Source organism: Rattus norvegicus, chromosome 8 (genome assembly GCF_036323735.1).
Source record: "Rattus norvegicus strain BN/NHsdMcwi chromosome 8, GRCr8, whole genome shotgun sequence".
NCBI classification, from domain to species: Eukaryota; Metazoa; Chordata; class Mammalia; order Rodentia; family Muridae; genus Rattus; species Rattus norvegicus.
The window spans coordinates 56239094-56255337 of NC_086026.1; the positions used below are offsets into that span (position 1 = coordinate 56239094).

Consider the following 16244-nt stretch of genomic DNA (forward strand, 5'->3'; position numbering starts at 1 on the left):
AGATGTGATAGCTCACTGTTTGTAATATGCATAATGACGAGTGATGTATTGTTTTCTAGATGTCTACTGGCCAGTTTAGGTCTCCCTCCTAGAAACATCTGTTTAAGTTTTTGACCACTTTTTAGTCAAGGTATTATTCTGTTGATGATTGCGTCAGAGCAAAGAGGCTACATTAAAATAGCAGACAAAAATCATGAAGGCGTCAACTTATTGAGATGGTTACTTCAGTGTATGCATCTAACCAATGGCAGAGCCACCAATACACAATGGAAATACTTTCATGGGTTCCATTAAGAACCAAAGAAAGGGGTAGCGGAACAGTAGTGAAGGACTTAGAAACCACCTCAGGGAATGCATAGATCACCCAGACAGGAAGTCAAGAAACAGAGAGACTGTGGATGAAATAGAAAGACAGGCATACGCAGAGCTTTACGTCACCAGCAGTAGTGTATGCACATTTGCAGGAACACAGAGCACATTCTCCATGGTCAAGAAAATTATAATCATTTCAAATATTTTTTTTCTGACCACAGTGACATAAAAGCAGAAATCAATAGTGAAAGAATTCTGAACACTTCATAAATGCATGGGACTTTAACACACTAGTGAAAAACCAATGAGCCAATGAGCAAACAAAGGAGGAGGAAGGGAGTTGGCTAATGAAAGAAACAGTCTTCTAAAAACTCACTATTTTTCAAGCTAATTTTGAAATATAATTAATAAAGAAAGAACTTGAACACAGGTATCCTGGGTGTGGGTGTGGACGTGCATGATGAGAACAGTATCTTTTACGTCCTAAAAGATTGGAAGATTTGCTAGACCCGACAGCCAGAGTTAATAATACATCTTGAGGTCACATAAGACTTTAACCTACTATCCTACTGTGTAGTCTACCTGTTCGTTTTTAAACTATCAGAACAAAGTAACAAACAACCTTCCTTGCCTTGGATAATCCCATGTAATCAACCATTACAACCTAAAACAATGCAAAGCAATCTTTTAAATTGAATATGCACCATAAATGTTAAGCATGACACTTTTTTTTACTGGTTGATAAATGGTGTTATTTGCAATACTGTTTGTTTTCTGGGTCAGTTGGAGCCAATGGCTTAATCCCTTGTAACATGGTGGTAAAGATTTCTATGTAGTGCCCTGTCCCTTTCTTATGTGATGTTTTCTATGCAATTCAATAAAGAGAGTGAGCTTCTTTGTTAAGAAGACAGGAGACACAGGGAACATGAAGTAAAGCTTTCTAATCTGGGCTCACTCTTGGTTGTGACTCCAAGGAGAAGTACCTTTATTTCTGTCCTTACTGTGACAGTGATGTATTGGTATCTTGGAATTGATCACTAATGGTTTTAATCCACGTATGCCTGGGCAATGCTTCCTCCAGAAGACAGGACTTAGAAGTGAAAATTTCAGTGCTGGACATGGATATCTCCCTACGAGTTCCTAGTGTGGGAGGCCCCTCAAGCTGCACAAGCAAGACAAGCTATTGCCATTTCCGTTGACTGGCTGTCCATCGTAACTAGGTGATAAGACCCTAGGGGCTGAAGACACAGCACACAGAAGTCAAGCGGGAACTTCGTCAATGGCTTCTTTCATCATGCTGGAAGATGCTATGGAGACCTCTCAGGGAGAAAAGTCTTTAAAGGTGTTACTTAATGGTAAACCCTAGATGCTATAATGTCAAACCACCAAGGGAGATGTGCTCCTTGGTGCAACATGAGCTTGGAGGTTGTAGGGATAATTCACTGCTTTCCGATTGGATCCGAGGCCCACCATACATGAGGAAATTCCTGTGTGCTCCTGTAGACTTGACTTCAGAGAGCATAATCCCTAGGAGGGAACCTGTTACTGTTGTCTTATCTAATGTCCAGGCCGCTCTGCCCTCTGAGTGCAGGTTGATGCTCATAGGTCAGTGCTGCTATCCACCCTGGCCAGAGAAGCTTCTTTCTGAGGTGGACAGCAATGAATGCGGAGGCTCTCAAATGATCAAAGCTCTGAGAATTGTGAGTGCTGGGGGCTCAGCCCTAAATGGAGCACCTGCGCCAACCCCACTGGGGCTCAGGGAACATCACGGAAGAGAGACTGGAAAGAATGGAAGAACCAGGGGGTAGGGAGGGTTTCTGGAAAATGCTACCTTCTGGAGATGACATACTTGCTTCATGTACCTGTGGTTACCTGCACACAACCTGCATAAGATCAAGCCAATAGGATTAATCAATATACCAGGAGGCAGCACTAATTGTTTAGTAAGACTTTTTGTAGTTGTTGTTGTTAATTTTATTTTTCTTGGATATTGTATATATTTACATTTCAAATGTCCCCTACTCCCTCTCTCCCTGCTTCTGTGAGGATGTTCCCCCTCCCACCCACCCACTCCCACCTCAACGCTCTGGTATTACCCTACACTGGGGAAACAAATCTTCCCAAGACCACCACGGGCTTTTCTTCTTATTGATGCTGGACAATGCCATCCTCTGCCACATATGTGGCTGGAGTCATGGGTCCCTCCATGTGCACTCATTGGTTGGTGGTTTAGTCTCTGGGAGCTCAGGGAGCTCTGGTTGACATTGTTGTTCTTCCTATGGAGTTGCAAACCCCTTCAGCTCCTTCGGTCTTTTCTATAACTGCTCCATTGGGATCCCCTTGTTCAAGCCAATGTTTAGCTGCCAGCACCTTCATCTGTATCAGTGGGGCTCTGGCAAAGCCTCTTAGGAGACACCTATATCTGGCTCCTGTCAGTAAGCACTTTTTGGCATCAGCAATAGTGACTGGGTTTGGTGGCTGCATACGGGATGGATTCCTGGGTGGGGCAGTCTCTGAATGGCCTTTTCTTCAGTCCCTGCTTTATTCTTTGTCCCTGTATTTCCTCCTGTGAGTATTTTGTTCTCCCTTCTAAGAAGGAATGAAGCATCCACATTTTGGTCTTCCTACTCCTTGAGCTTCATATGATCTGCAAATTAAAAAATGTAAAACGGTCCACGAATTTGCGTGTCATCCTTATGCAGGGGCCGTGCTAATCTTCTCTGTGTTGTCCCAATTTTAGCGTATGTGCTGCCGAAGTGAGCACTTGTTTTTAAGACAGGACATGAAGGTGGGAGAAATGTGCGCTCTGCTGTGTTCAAAGGAGTGTGGGTGTGGGTGTGGGTGGGGACCGAGAAAGATGGGGTCAAGCTGCATTGTATGCAATATGAAATTATCAGAGAATAACCAAACGGTATAAAGTGAAGAGGAAGAAAGCAGAGGAGAAAATATAAGTAGATTAAGACAAAAGAAAACAGAAGCACCACAGACCCAAAATATCTGGGATGTGGCAAAAGCAGAAAGTTCACAGTGGTGTCTGCTGGGATGGAGGAGGGAAACCAGAGGAGAGTAAGTAATCCAAGTCTGTACTCAAGGAACACACAAAACAAAAACAAGTAAAGCCCAGAGTTAGAAGAAGAGAAACAATAATGATAAATACATGAAATAAGAGCCTAGAAACACATAAAAATATCAATAAAACTGGGATACCATTTGAAAAGATATATTTTCCAGAGCTTTACCAGAAGAGTGAGAGATGACTCAATTACGCTAACTATGATCGAGCTATTGTAACTGATAGCATGTCAGTATGGTGCTTATAAGACGCTGATGTGCACTTATACACCAGTGCATTAGGGAACTCGGAAGTGGCCAAGTTCCTGCCCCCTGTCTAGACTGAAGAAACAGAAATGCAAAACACATAATGAGACTGAATCTGTAATCGAGGTTCTCCCAATGCAGCACACCTAAGGACCAGGTGGCTTTACAGCTAAATTCTAACAAACAGAGAAGGAAGAATCAATGCCATAAATTCAAACTATTTCCAAAAGAGTGAAAAAAAAGGCATCTAAAAGCCTCTTTTATGAAGACAGCATTATTCCCTTTCTAAAGCCACAGACATATACTTTATTAAAAAAATAGCAAGCTACTCTCCCAAATGAACATAAATGAAAAATTCTCAACAAAATACTAACAGACTGAATTTACCCCAATATTAAAAGCAAAGCATGCATCACGTTCAAATGGGACGTATCCCTGGATACAAGAATAGCGCAGCACATGCAGATTCATAAATGTGACAGCACACGAGCATCTCTGAAGATACACAAAACCATTTGACAAATTTAACATCATCTCCTAGCGAGAAGTCTCAAGAAAGCAGGTGTAGAAATAATGGCTGTCACTGTAATGGAGACGATCGTATATAACGAGTACATCGCGTGCCCCACACTCAATAATGACAAGCTTAAAACATTCTCATCCAAGATCAGGAATGAGACCAAAAAATAAAAAAATGCCTCTCTTAAAACTTGTACCCAAAACAGTACCTGTTTACTGAGATGTGTGGAGTTCGGTGCTCTGCGGCTGTTTGAGTCGCCTCTTAGCACCAGTTCTGTAATGCCTTTATTTGTGAATTAATTAGAATATTAGGTGACATAATTTTTTAAAATAATGTCTCTTGGAAGTTCTAATCACATCAATTATGTGAATAAAAGAAATAATTTTTGACACTGTTTTTTTTTTCTATGTATGTGAAGAAAGTCTCTGGGACACAGGTTGGGATTGTACTGAATCTGCAGGTTGTGTTGGACAGGATATCTGCTTTCACAAACTAGCCTGGGAGAGCAGCCCAGCTTCTAGTGTCTTCCTCAGTGTATTAGTGTCCTAACACTCTCATTGTAAAGGTCTTCCTTCTTGTTAAGTAAGCTACATGTGGTCTGTGAGTTGTATCATGGGTATTTTTGGCTAATAGCCACTTATCAGTGAGTATGTACCATGTATGTCCTTTGAGGTCTGGGTTACCTCCCTGAGGGTGGTATTTTCTAGTTCCATGCATTTGCTTGCAAAATTCATGATGTCCCCATTTTTAACAGCTGAGTAGTATTCCACTGTGTAGATGTACCACATTTTCTGTATCCATTCTTCAACTGAGGGACATTTGGGTTCTTTCCAGCTTCTGGCTGTTATAAATAAGGCTGCTGTGAACATAGTGGAGCACGTGTCCTTGTGCTATGGTGGAGCATCTTTTGGGTATAAGCCCAGGAGTGATAGAGGTGGGTCTTCAGGTAGAACTATTTCCAAATTTGCTTCAATCTCACTTAGAACTGGGGAAACGAAATAATCTTGGGAGTCAGAGGGAGGGAGGAATCTGGGTGGGTGAGGGAAGGAAATGGGGGGTGGGCAAGATCAGATATGGAGGGAGATAGGAGAGAGAGGCCCAGAAGACCAGCAGAATGAATAAAAATATGCAGCAGTATGGGGTGGGGAACAAATGGAACCACTAGGAAGTCCCAGACACCAGGGATGTGGGAGGCTCCCAGGACCCAGTGGGGATGACATTAGCTGAAATGCCCAATAGCAGAGAGATAGAAACTGAAGAGACTCCCCAGTAGATAGGCATGCCTCCCAGTTAAGAGATGGGGCCACCCTCCAACCTCAAAAATTCTAACCCACAATTGTTCCTGGCTAAAGGAGATGCAGGGACAAAAAAATGGAGCAGAGACTGAAGGAAAGTCCACCAATAGACTGCACCAGCTTGGGCTCCATCCCATGTGCAGATACCAAAGCCTGACATTACTGTTGATGCCAAGATGGCCTTACAGACAGGAGCCTGGCATGGCTGTCCTCCGAGAGGCTCTGTCAGCACCTGATTGAGACAGATGCAGATACTTACAGCCAACCGTTGAACTGAGCCTGGAGGTCCCTATGGAAGAGTTAGAGAAAGGATTGAGGGAGCTGAAGGGGATTGCAACCCCATAGGAAGAACAACAGTATCAACTAACCGGATCCCTCAGAGCTCCCAGGGACTAAGCCACCAACTGAAGAGCATTCATGGGCTGGTCTGTGGCCCCAGCTACAAATGAAGCAGAGGACTGCCTTGTCTGGCTTCAGTGAAAGGAGGGTTGCTTGGTCCTATGGAGACTTGATGTGCCAGAGAAGGGGGATGCTAGAGGGGTGAGGTGGTAGTGGGTGGGTGGGGGACCACCCTCTTAGATGCAAAGGATGAGGGATAAGGGGGTGATGGAAGGAGGACTGAGAAGGGGGACAATATTTGAAATGTAAATAAATCAATTTAAAAAAAAACGATCTTTTGTTTCTCTAGTTAGGTTTGGTTTATTCCTGTGTGTGTCTGTGTGTGTCTATGTGTGTGTGTACACATGTGCCTGAAAACACATTCTATGAATGAGATTGTTGCCCTGACCTTTTTTTCAGCCTGTGTGTCACTGGCATGTTGGAAGACTTGATTTTTTGTATTTTTTCAAAATGTTCCCCCAAAATCGAAGATGAGGCATTTTAAAGTTCACTTTGGGAAGACATCATTATGTCACCTCAAAGCCACAATATACCACGCTTTGCAGAAAGTGTTCATCAAGTATTCATCAGTTCTGTAAGTTGTGAGAGGGATGGGGTCTATGGGGTCTTCTATGTCCATAACCAAATCATCATTGACTAGGAACACTTTGACTTCCTACCTCTATCACTTTCATTTATTTCTCTTGTCTTGCTGCTATAGTAAGGACCACAAAGACTATATTGAATAGTGAGTGGACCTCCTTGTCTTGTTCTAAAACTTAGTGGGATGTTTCAGTTTTCCTACATTTAGCAGGATGTTGGTTATAGAATTGTCATATGTAACCTTTATTATGTTGAAGTGAGCTCCCTTCATTCCTGGCCTTTCTATGACTTTTGTCACGAAGGATCATTGAATTTTGTCAAAGGTCATTTGTGCTTCTATTGAGATGATCATGTGCTTTCTGTCTTTTAGCATGTTTTTTAGAATGGATGACACTTTTTTTTTTACATATTTGTATCTCTGAATGAAGCCAGCTTGGTTTGATCATATTTTTATATGATCTTGAACTTATTTGGCAATATTTTAAATGAAGAATTTTACATCTACATTCATCAGGGAGATCAGCCTGCATTTTTTTGTCATTGTGTTTATCTGTTTTGATATTCATAGTGCTGGCTTCATAAAAAGTTTAGAAGTCTTCCTTCTTTTTCTATTTTATGGAATAATTTGAGCAGTATTGTAACTCTTCTTGGAAATTCTTGTAAAATCTTTGCAGTGAATCCTCCTGGTCCTGGGCTTTTATTACCTTGGGGACTTGTTATTACTGCTTCAGTTGCATGGATGGTTATGAATCTATTTAAATCACTTGTTTCTTCTTTGTTTAATTTTGGTATGCTCTATGTATCTAGAAGTTCATCCATTTCTTTCAGATTTTTCCAATCTCCTTTGCTATTGATTTCTAGTTTTAGTCTACTTTCATCTGATAAGATGCAGAATTCTTTTTATTCTTGTGTATTTGCTAAGGCTTGTTTTGTGGCCTATAACGTCATCAATCTTAGAGAACATTCTGTAGTCTCCAGAGAGGAACGTGTATTCTCCATCTGTTAGATGCAATATCCAGAAGATATCTACTAAATCCAATTGATCAATGATATAGTTTAGCTCTAAAATGTCTTTGTTGATTTTCTTTTTAAATTTAGAAGATTTTGTAGTTTGTGCAATGTTCCCCATAGGTTTACATGTTTGGACAATTGGTACCGAGCTGGCCATGCTTTGTGGGAAGTTTGCAGAAATTTTAGGAGGTAGAGCCTTGTTGGAAAAAGTGGATCACTGGGGTGAGGTAGAGATAGTGTAGGGAGTGGGGCAGATCATGAGGCTTTGTAGTCTGGTCCTACTCCTATTCTATCTTGCTTCCTAAATATGGTGTGTGTGTGTGTGTGTGTGTGTGTGTGTGTGTGTGCGCGCGCGCACGTGTATGTGTGTGTGTGTGTGTGTGTGTACACATATATATGTAATAAACACATAGATAGGTAGATAGGTAGATAGATAGGTAGATAGACAAGTAGGTATGTAGATAGATGATAGATAGATAGATAGATAGATAGATAGATAGATAGACAGACAGACAGACAGACAAGCAGCTTTGCATTTTTGACATCTTAGATATGATGGGTCACAGAGAGGTTCCTTTCTGATTGTGTCTATTTGGCTTGTAAATGCACTGTCTTTGCACACACACACCCCACATTTAAGAAATTTATTATTATAATTTCACTGGATAAATTGTCTATACTTTTTGGATTGATCTTATCCCCATCTTTTATCCTGAGAATTCTTTTTTTTTTCTTTTCTTTTTTTCGGAGCTGGGGACCAAACCCAGGGCCTTGCGCTTCCTAGGCAAGCGCTCTACCACTGAGCTAAATCTCTAACCCCATATCCTGAGAATTCTTAAGTTTGGTATCTTAATGATAACTCAGAGGTCTGGACCTTTGATATTGTCATTGATCTTTTCCTATCTTTATATTGGCTACATGCACTGCTGTTTTGACCTTGTCCTCCATTCCTGAAATCCCTTCTTCTTCTCAGTCTTGCCTGTTGTGGATACTTTCCTCTATGTCTCTTATTTAATTGATTGACTCTTGGTTCCAGCATTTCTGGGTGGTTCCTTCTCAAAGTTTCAATTTCCTTAGTGAGCTTTGTCCTTCATGTTTTTGGATTGTTTTTCCAAATTACCATTACCATCCACTTTGCTAACCTCTTCCCCGAGTCCTGAATTGATTTCCTCACTCCAATCATCTGGTGACTGGAACCTTTTGTGTGGTCATTGATCCTTTTTCAGGGCAAGATTCGGACATCTTCTCCTGAGATTTAATGATCTCACTATGTTTTGTAAAGATTTATTTACTTTGATATTATTTGTATGTGTGTTTGCCTGCAAATACATTTGTGTGCAGTGTCCTCAGAGACCACAAAAGGGTGTTAGGTCTCCTAGAGCCGGAGATACAGATGGTTGTGAGGTATCACATGGAGCTGACAATTGAACCCAGGTCCTCTGGAAAGACAGCCATTGCTCTTAAAGGTTAGCCACCTTTCTGGACTGCTTCCCTATCTCATTGCCTTTTGGCTTCTGGTAATGAGGACCTGAGAGTTTGTGCAGGTGTTGGGATGGCTTGTAACTGCAACTTTGTGTGTGTGTTTCTGTTTTGTTTTATACATCTGCTGGGGTGGACATGTATTCAAAAATTTACACACACACACACACACACACACACACACACACACACACACACACACACCCCTACCTTGCTTGCTTGCTTGCTTGATTTTTTTTATGGGAGCATTTCCGGCGAGTCGTCTTCATCTGGAATTATGTTCTCCTTTACCATTTTGAAAAAAAGCTTAGTGAAGTAACAGACATGATGATCTGACAGCTATCCCAGTGTTAACTGTTAGGACCTCGGTAAAATATTAAGGTCTAAATGGAATGATAAGGCCTAGGTGACTGTTACCTGACCAGCCTGCCATTATAAGGAAACTTTCTCATAGGTTTCTGCTGCTACTAGGAAACTTTCTAATGCCAAGATTGATTACATATTCTGTTATGTTCTGTGCCCTTGGAAACCAATCATGATAGATGTCAGTAGAACTGTTTTGTATAGTTACCCACAATAAACTTGGACCCAAACAAATCACCCAGCAACATTTTCTTTACCTATGTATAGGCTATCCCTGGGATGGACCCCAACATAAAAGAGACACCTACACAAATATGAGAAACTATTTGGAATAAGACTTCCATTTTAAATAGTGGTCCAGTAAAGTTTAAGTTCCCAAGATCTCCCCTGGAAACAGACATCCTCCTTGGCAGAAAGAGACATGTATGTAGGTAACTGACGTCCTGGTTGGCTAGTTAAAACATGAATGTTAGACAAGTCCCATTCTGGTTGGCTAGTTAAAACATGAATGTTAGACAAAGTCCTGTCCTTGTAGACAAGTTAGGACACAAGTATTAAATAAGGAAAGACCCCTGCCACAGTTGAATACTTCAACCAATTGGAGAAGGATAAGTGTATAACAAAGACATGTTCCTATGGAAGTTTGCAATGCCTAAATCCTGATTGGTTAAATAACTTGGCACAGATGTTTGTAGATTTGGGGCTTTAAAACACTGTAGGATCTTAACTCTGGGTCATGCATGGTTCAGTTCTTGAATCAGCCATGGCCGTGGTCAACTAGTCCTGGGGTGTATGCTCACTAAACTACCCCTGCCTATCTGAGATTCCTGGACCCCAACATTAACTTAGAAGAGAAGACACTTGCATCCTTCACTTGGGTCCTTACTCAGGTTCAGAGACAGCAGCCCTGTGATTCTGACCAGGGAAAATATCATTAATAATTTTTAAGAGCTAAGTTTGTCAGTAATTAAGTAGAGAAAAGAGGGAGTAAAACACAAATGAGAATAAAATACATAGAGGAGAATATTGTAGATTAGTTACAGGAAGGGGGAACAATCGTGAGAGATTCAAAGAGGATCTAGGCCAAAACACAGCAGTCAAGCAATGAAAACAAAGCAGTACAAATAAACATAAAATACAATGAAGTGGAAGGTGCAACAAGCTCTGGGGTGGGGTGGCATGGGGGTGGGGGTGGGATGGCTTGGGGGTAGGGGAGGGGGTGGGTCAGGATCAGGGACCAGGTCAGGGATGGCAGGAATGGGGTTAGGAGTAGGTGTGGGGGCAGGGCTGAGGTGGGGGTGGGTTTCATCCTAGTGGTGAGGGTATCGTCTCTCCCCTTTTTTGTCTTTTATAATAGTCTCCACTGAGGAGTACATGGAGGGTGGGGTGTTACTGGTAGTCTTAGTAATTCCAACAAGTCAGATGACTTCCAGGTGAGGGGGATACTGCATAGGAAATCCACTTTATGGTGAATTACATAGTTGGAGCTTCCTTCTCCCCGAAATCCCACACCTGACAATTACAACTTTGAATCTGGAATTTGGTGGCTTCTTCCCATGCACTGGTGTTCTATAACTGAGGCTCTAGGCCAAGGTAGAAGGCAAGCTCACCTGTGTTTGTGTTTTCTCCTCACGAGATCTCTTTTTGGCCCTGCCTTTTAGGAGACTATGCCACATTCGGCAGTGAACTTCCTTCATTCCCATATAGCTCCATCAGGCCATATCAAAGGTGATGCCGCTCAGCTAGTCCATTGCAGAGTGCTCATCTGAGATCCAGGCTTCTGTGCCACTCTCTCTGCCTCTGTTTCCACAGCCTGCTCTGCTCTGACTGTCTCTCCATGCAAGCTGGACCAGCTGATGCATCTTCTTACCTAAATAGTCTCTTTGCAGCTCTTCTTGTCCAGAACTCTACTACTGGTTCCTGCCCACTGTGAGCCATGTAATGTGGAGACAGGAGCATGGCTGCTACTGCTTTGTGCAGAAATACTCACACGGACTTATTCCTTTTCTCTTTAAGCGATTTGTATTAAAGAAATGACAGGTAGCATTTTTTCAAATCCCAACTCTTGTCTTGTTCTGAGTCACAAGGAAGTGGTCCCTGGTCTGCCATCTTCCATGGAATGGACGTCTCCTCGAAAACACCATCAGAAGATGAATTGCCATTCCTTGCCCAATGAAAGATTGTTCTCAAAGACCAAGAAATGGAAACAACTACCAACACATAGAGACACATCTCCATCCATGCTTATTTCCTAATTTTATGAAAACATGGACAAACCTGGGCATTTTACTAGGGGCATAATATCAAGTTAAATAGCCCAGACGAAGAAAACCAAATGATGTGTAGTGTTACTTACATTTGGAGTGTGCTTTTATAAAGTCAAACACAGAGAAGCATCAGTGGATGCCAAGGAGTGTAGGAGGGCGGGGTTTAGGAGCTGGTGGGTCATGCAATACCAACTTTCTATCACGAGATGGGTATTCTGAAGATCTGAGGGCAGCCTGATAAGTAGTGAGGAGTACTGGGTGGATCGTCAGAATTTGGAAACACGATGTTACAGCTTTATCATGATAATAATTCAGGATACACGGTAATTGGATCATCATAGTTTAATATACAGTTTTGCTTGTAAGACATCTGTACAGCTTACATTTTTATTAACAGCAAAACCACCAAGAAGGAAAAGATGCTCAATCATCAGCCACACAGAAGGAGAGGTGGTGTTAGGTGAATAGGCATGAGTCCTGAATGAGAAAGGGTTGTATTTTGGGTTTCAGAACTGTGCAGAAGCACTTGTGTGCCATTGTGAAAATACTAAAGACTATGGAGTAGTATGTCTTGAAGGGTTAAATGATAAAGATTTTATGACTTTTAACTCAATTACAATAAAGAAATACAGTAGGCGTTTTTTAAAAGTAAAGTAAGGGCAGATGGGTTGAAATAAAGGGAGAAATCTGCTGTTTGCAGATGTCACGGAAGTCACAAAGTCTATAGTAAATCTAAGGAATCTATTTTAAATGTTACAGAATAATGGATATGAACAGTCAATGAGACGTAAGGGAAAAATACAAATATTACTTGCATTTTTATTTTAACAGCAAACAATTGGGAGTGAGATGAGAAATTATGTAATCCTGTTGTGTGGATTTTAGCCTAATTATGTAAATATGTAGGAATGTGTAGAAAGAACATGTGATATTACTAAATTGAAAAGTACTAAACAGGGTGAGAAGTTCAAGACCTGATACACAGTGTGGCATACTATGTTCATGAACCAAACGACTCACTATTATTGAAGCACTAGTTGTCTTCAATTTAAGTTATAGATCCAAAAACTTCTACTCTAAGCTCCAATAGGATTATTTAAAAATGGTGGCAAACTGCTTCTGAAATTTATAATTAAATACATTTAGACTAGTCAAATCATTTTCTAGAAAAATAACAGAAGCAAAAAATTTCTAATACCACATTTCCATACCTACTATAAACTTTCACAGGGATACACACAGATATATATGTACATATGTGTGGGGGGAGTTATTAATAGAACAGAATAGAGGGTCAGAAATAAATCTTCATATACAAGCTAAATTGAATTTCACAGAAGATGACAAAGTAAATTGATACAGAAAATTATTCTCAAGAAATAATACATAAAAAAATAATATGAGACTAGTGTGAGTCAACTATTTCCTGATGACACACACCACAATTAACTCCAAATGACTCAAAGACCTAAATGTAGTTGGCAAAATAATGAAACTTCCAGATCAGAGTATAATGACACAAAAATGACTTCATGGCTTTGAGGTAGGCAAGGTTGTCTTGGATAAGACAAAAACTAGAAGCCTTGAGGGAACAGTTACTAATTTCAAGTTTCTAGCATGCATTGTCAGGAAAAAGGCAAGCTACAGACTAGAAAAGAAATTTCTCAGTATGCATATCTTCCCAGTTTGCAGAGAATTCTAATTCAGAATGTATAATCAGCTTATACCAGTTTAATAACAAAGTCAGTAACCCAGTTGTTCAAAAGACTGGCAACACATTTAACATGCTGTGTACTAGTGTCTTATCTCACTGCCCTGATAAAATACCTGATAAAAACAATTTAGGAAAGATGAGGTCCATTTTTACCTACAAGTCCAAGGAATTCAGCGTGTTGTGAAGAAGGAATGAAGGTAGGAACGGGAGGCAGCTGCTCGCCCGGAATCTTTTGTCAGGAAGCAGAGAGCAATGAATGCTGGTACTCAGCTCTCTTACTCTTTCTTTATGCAGTCAGAAACACCAGCCCATGGGGTGGTGCCATGCACATTTAGGGTAGGGTTTCACATCTCAGTCCATCTAATTTAGAGAGTTCCTCACTTGGTAATCAACACTAACCGTCACAGAGAGCCTTCGTGAAGAACAAATGCAGATGCTAGGCATCGCCTGAGAAGATGGTCGGTGTCATTAGCTGTCAAGGAAAGAAAATAAGAACCACAGCGTGAGATAACACTTTTTACACCAATTACAGTGAGTGCAATAAAAAAAGACATAATACAAAATGTTCGTTAGGGTTCAGAGCTATGGGAACGTCCATCGCATGCATTGTAGGGAGGAAGTGTAAAATTTTGCAAACACTTTGGAAAATATTCTTCCGTCTTCTTAAAAACATAAACATATTCTTATCGTGAATAACACTTGTCAATGTCCTTCCTAGAGCCTGTTCTGTAAACACACAGTAGACATCGCTGAGTCTAGCAAATGTACACAAGGAAATGAGGTCCAAGAACCTCGGTATGAGCCTTCTTGTCACAGTGCATACACGGAGACAGACTGTTTCTCATTGGGAGGATAACTCCTTTATTCATACAGTGGGATACTGTATGGTAATTAGAATGACTGGAATTGATCCACATATAGCAAGATGGCTAAATCTCAAAGGGAAATTGAATGAGAAAAACCTAATTGAACTAGGATAGATGCTATTTATAGATAAACGTGTACATGAATGGCAGTTATGAGAGTATATGGGGAGAGGCACTATGGGGAGGATATGGTTGGGGCATTATTTGTATCTCAAATGTTTTGTTTGTTTAAAATAATAGACTCAGAAAAAAATATGGCAACATGCTAATTTCTGTTTAATTTTGGTTGCAAGAGAGAACACATTTTGGAAATTTCTCTTTTGTATGTTATCGAATAAAGGAACTAGAGACCAGCCTGCCCAGAGAGAGGATAGGAAACTCCAAGAGATGGTTTTCTTAGACCTGCCTTTAGAAATGAAATGAGAAATCAAGATCCTTGCCTTCCTAGCGCCCCTCAGAAGGCAGTAATAAAATATACCCCTGAGACCGCCAGAATGAAGGGTGTAAGAGTGTGGAAACGGCAGCTTCCTACATCTGACACCTGTCACTTCCACTTCTCTTGCCGACAGCAACCAGCAATAAAGCTCTCAGAATCAGAGGGGCTGACTGACTTGTCCTCAGAAACAGCATGGGGAGAGAACAGGAAGGGCTGAGCTTTGCTCTTGAGTCAGATTTGAAGACACGGAGTGCAACAAAAAGAATGACTATGGACTCAGAGAGGAAAAAAGAAGCAGAGACTAATCCCGGAGCAAGCAAGATGGGACGGTGCTGGGAAAAGTCCAAAATGGGCTACTGAATCCAGGGGTGCCTGAGCATAGAACCACATTCTATAGATATCGATTTTCCTCAGATCCCACCAGCCAAGTGTCTTAGTTCAATATTCCAGGAGAGTTGATCCCACATGGTATCTTGTAAGAGTCCTCAATCTAACTGAAAACTGTTTCCACTCTTCTCTGCCTACATCCTACCCTCTGCTCACTAGTGTGGCTACTCTGAGACTATTGTCACCTTCTTGGGAAGACAATTGATTCACTTTTTTTATTTTCAATCCTATTGTGCTTGCCCTTCAACACCACTGGTATAAGTAGTTTTCCGATTCCTTCATTTCTCTTCGTTTATCAATTATATAAATCTCAAATTGCTCACTCGAAATCATAGAGTTCTGCTCCTTTTTGTAAAAGGTGGCACTTTACCCCAATCCATTCCCTAATCTCTATTTCCTGTCCTCTACACATGCACATTTGAGTAGAGCTACTGAAAACTGTACGCCCATGAAGATCGACAGCAATGGAGATGTTGAGATTCCACAAACTAGACTTTTTTATTTAGTAAACTAAATTCTTGGAGAGTTCATTCCCCAATCTTCCCATAGAAGGTATTTCTATTTGATCTTTCCTATTATATTAAATGGGCATGTCTTTTTGGTCTCAGTTCACAGCTTTTCAAACTCTTGTAATTTTTTGAAAAGGATGCTGGGTATATCTTTTCTTCTAATATTTGGTTCTTAGCACAAAGTTCTTAATCCTTTGACATTTTCTAGGATGGACTTGAGTTCCAATGAGGTGACAGTTGGTGCATTCCTACTCGAAGCCTGACCACCAGAAGGACAAATTCATCACTAGAAGATGGAACTCTTATCCATATGCCCAACTTTTAGGAAGAAGAGAGGTTAGAGATTGAGCTAATAGTCCCTTATATCATGAAGCCTCCATAAAATGTTATAGAAGTTCACAGAAAGTAAGGAAGATTTGCATATGCCTTGCCCTATGTGATTCTTACTGGCCGAGTGTGAGTATATTTTGGAATACCCAACCCTTACCTTGCTTGGGATCCTACAATGGCATTTTAGTGCCCATGTCTTTGGTGTGGGAGTGATCTTGGCATCATATTGCAACAAGGTAGGAACTGGTTAATGATTTCTGAGCAAGGCCAAAGTGGGAAGCAAAAGAAGAGGCAGAAAGACTTCAGAGCAGGAAACAGGAAAACCGGTTCTGAAGGGAAGGGCTGACACACAAACAAAGAGAGACAAATGTATAGAGCTCTGGGAGGGGGAGCTGGAGATGCTCCCAATGTAAAACATGGAACTGAATAAAGAAAACATATTTCAGCACAATTGTC

The 16244-nt window shown here is 40.9% G+C and overlaps 1 non-coding gene across 1 annotated transcript; it reads right to left on the bottom strand.

Annotated features, from left to right (window-relative positions):
* Positions 1-2969: 2969 nt before the first annotated feature.
* Positions 2970-3076, bottom strand: LOC120094559 (U6 spliceosomal RNA). Its single transcript, XR_005488837.1, has one exon. It is a non-coding gene; the product is annotated as a U6 spliceosomal RNA (small nuclear RNA).
* Positions 3077-16244: the final 13168 nt, after the last annotated feature.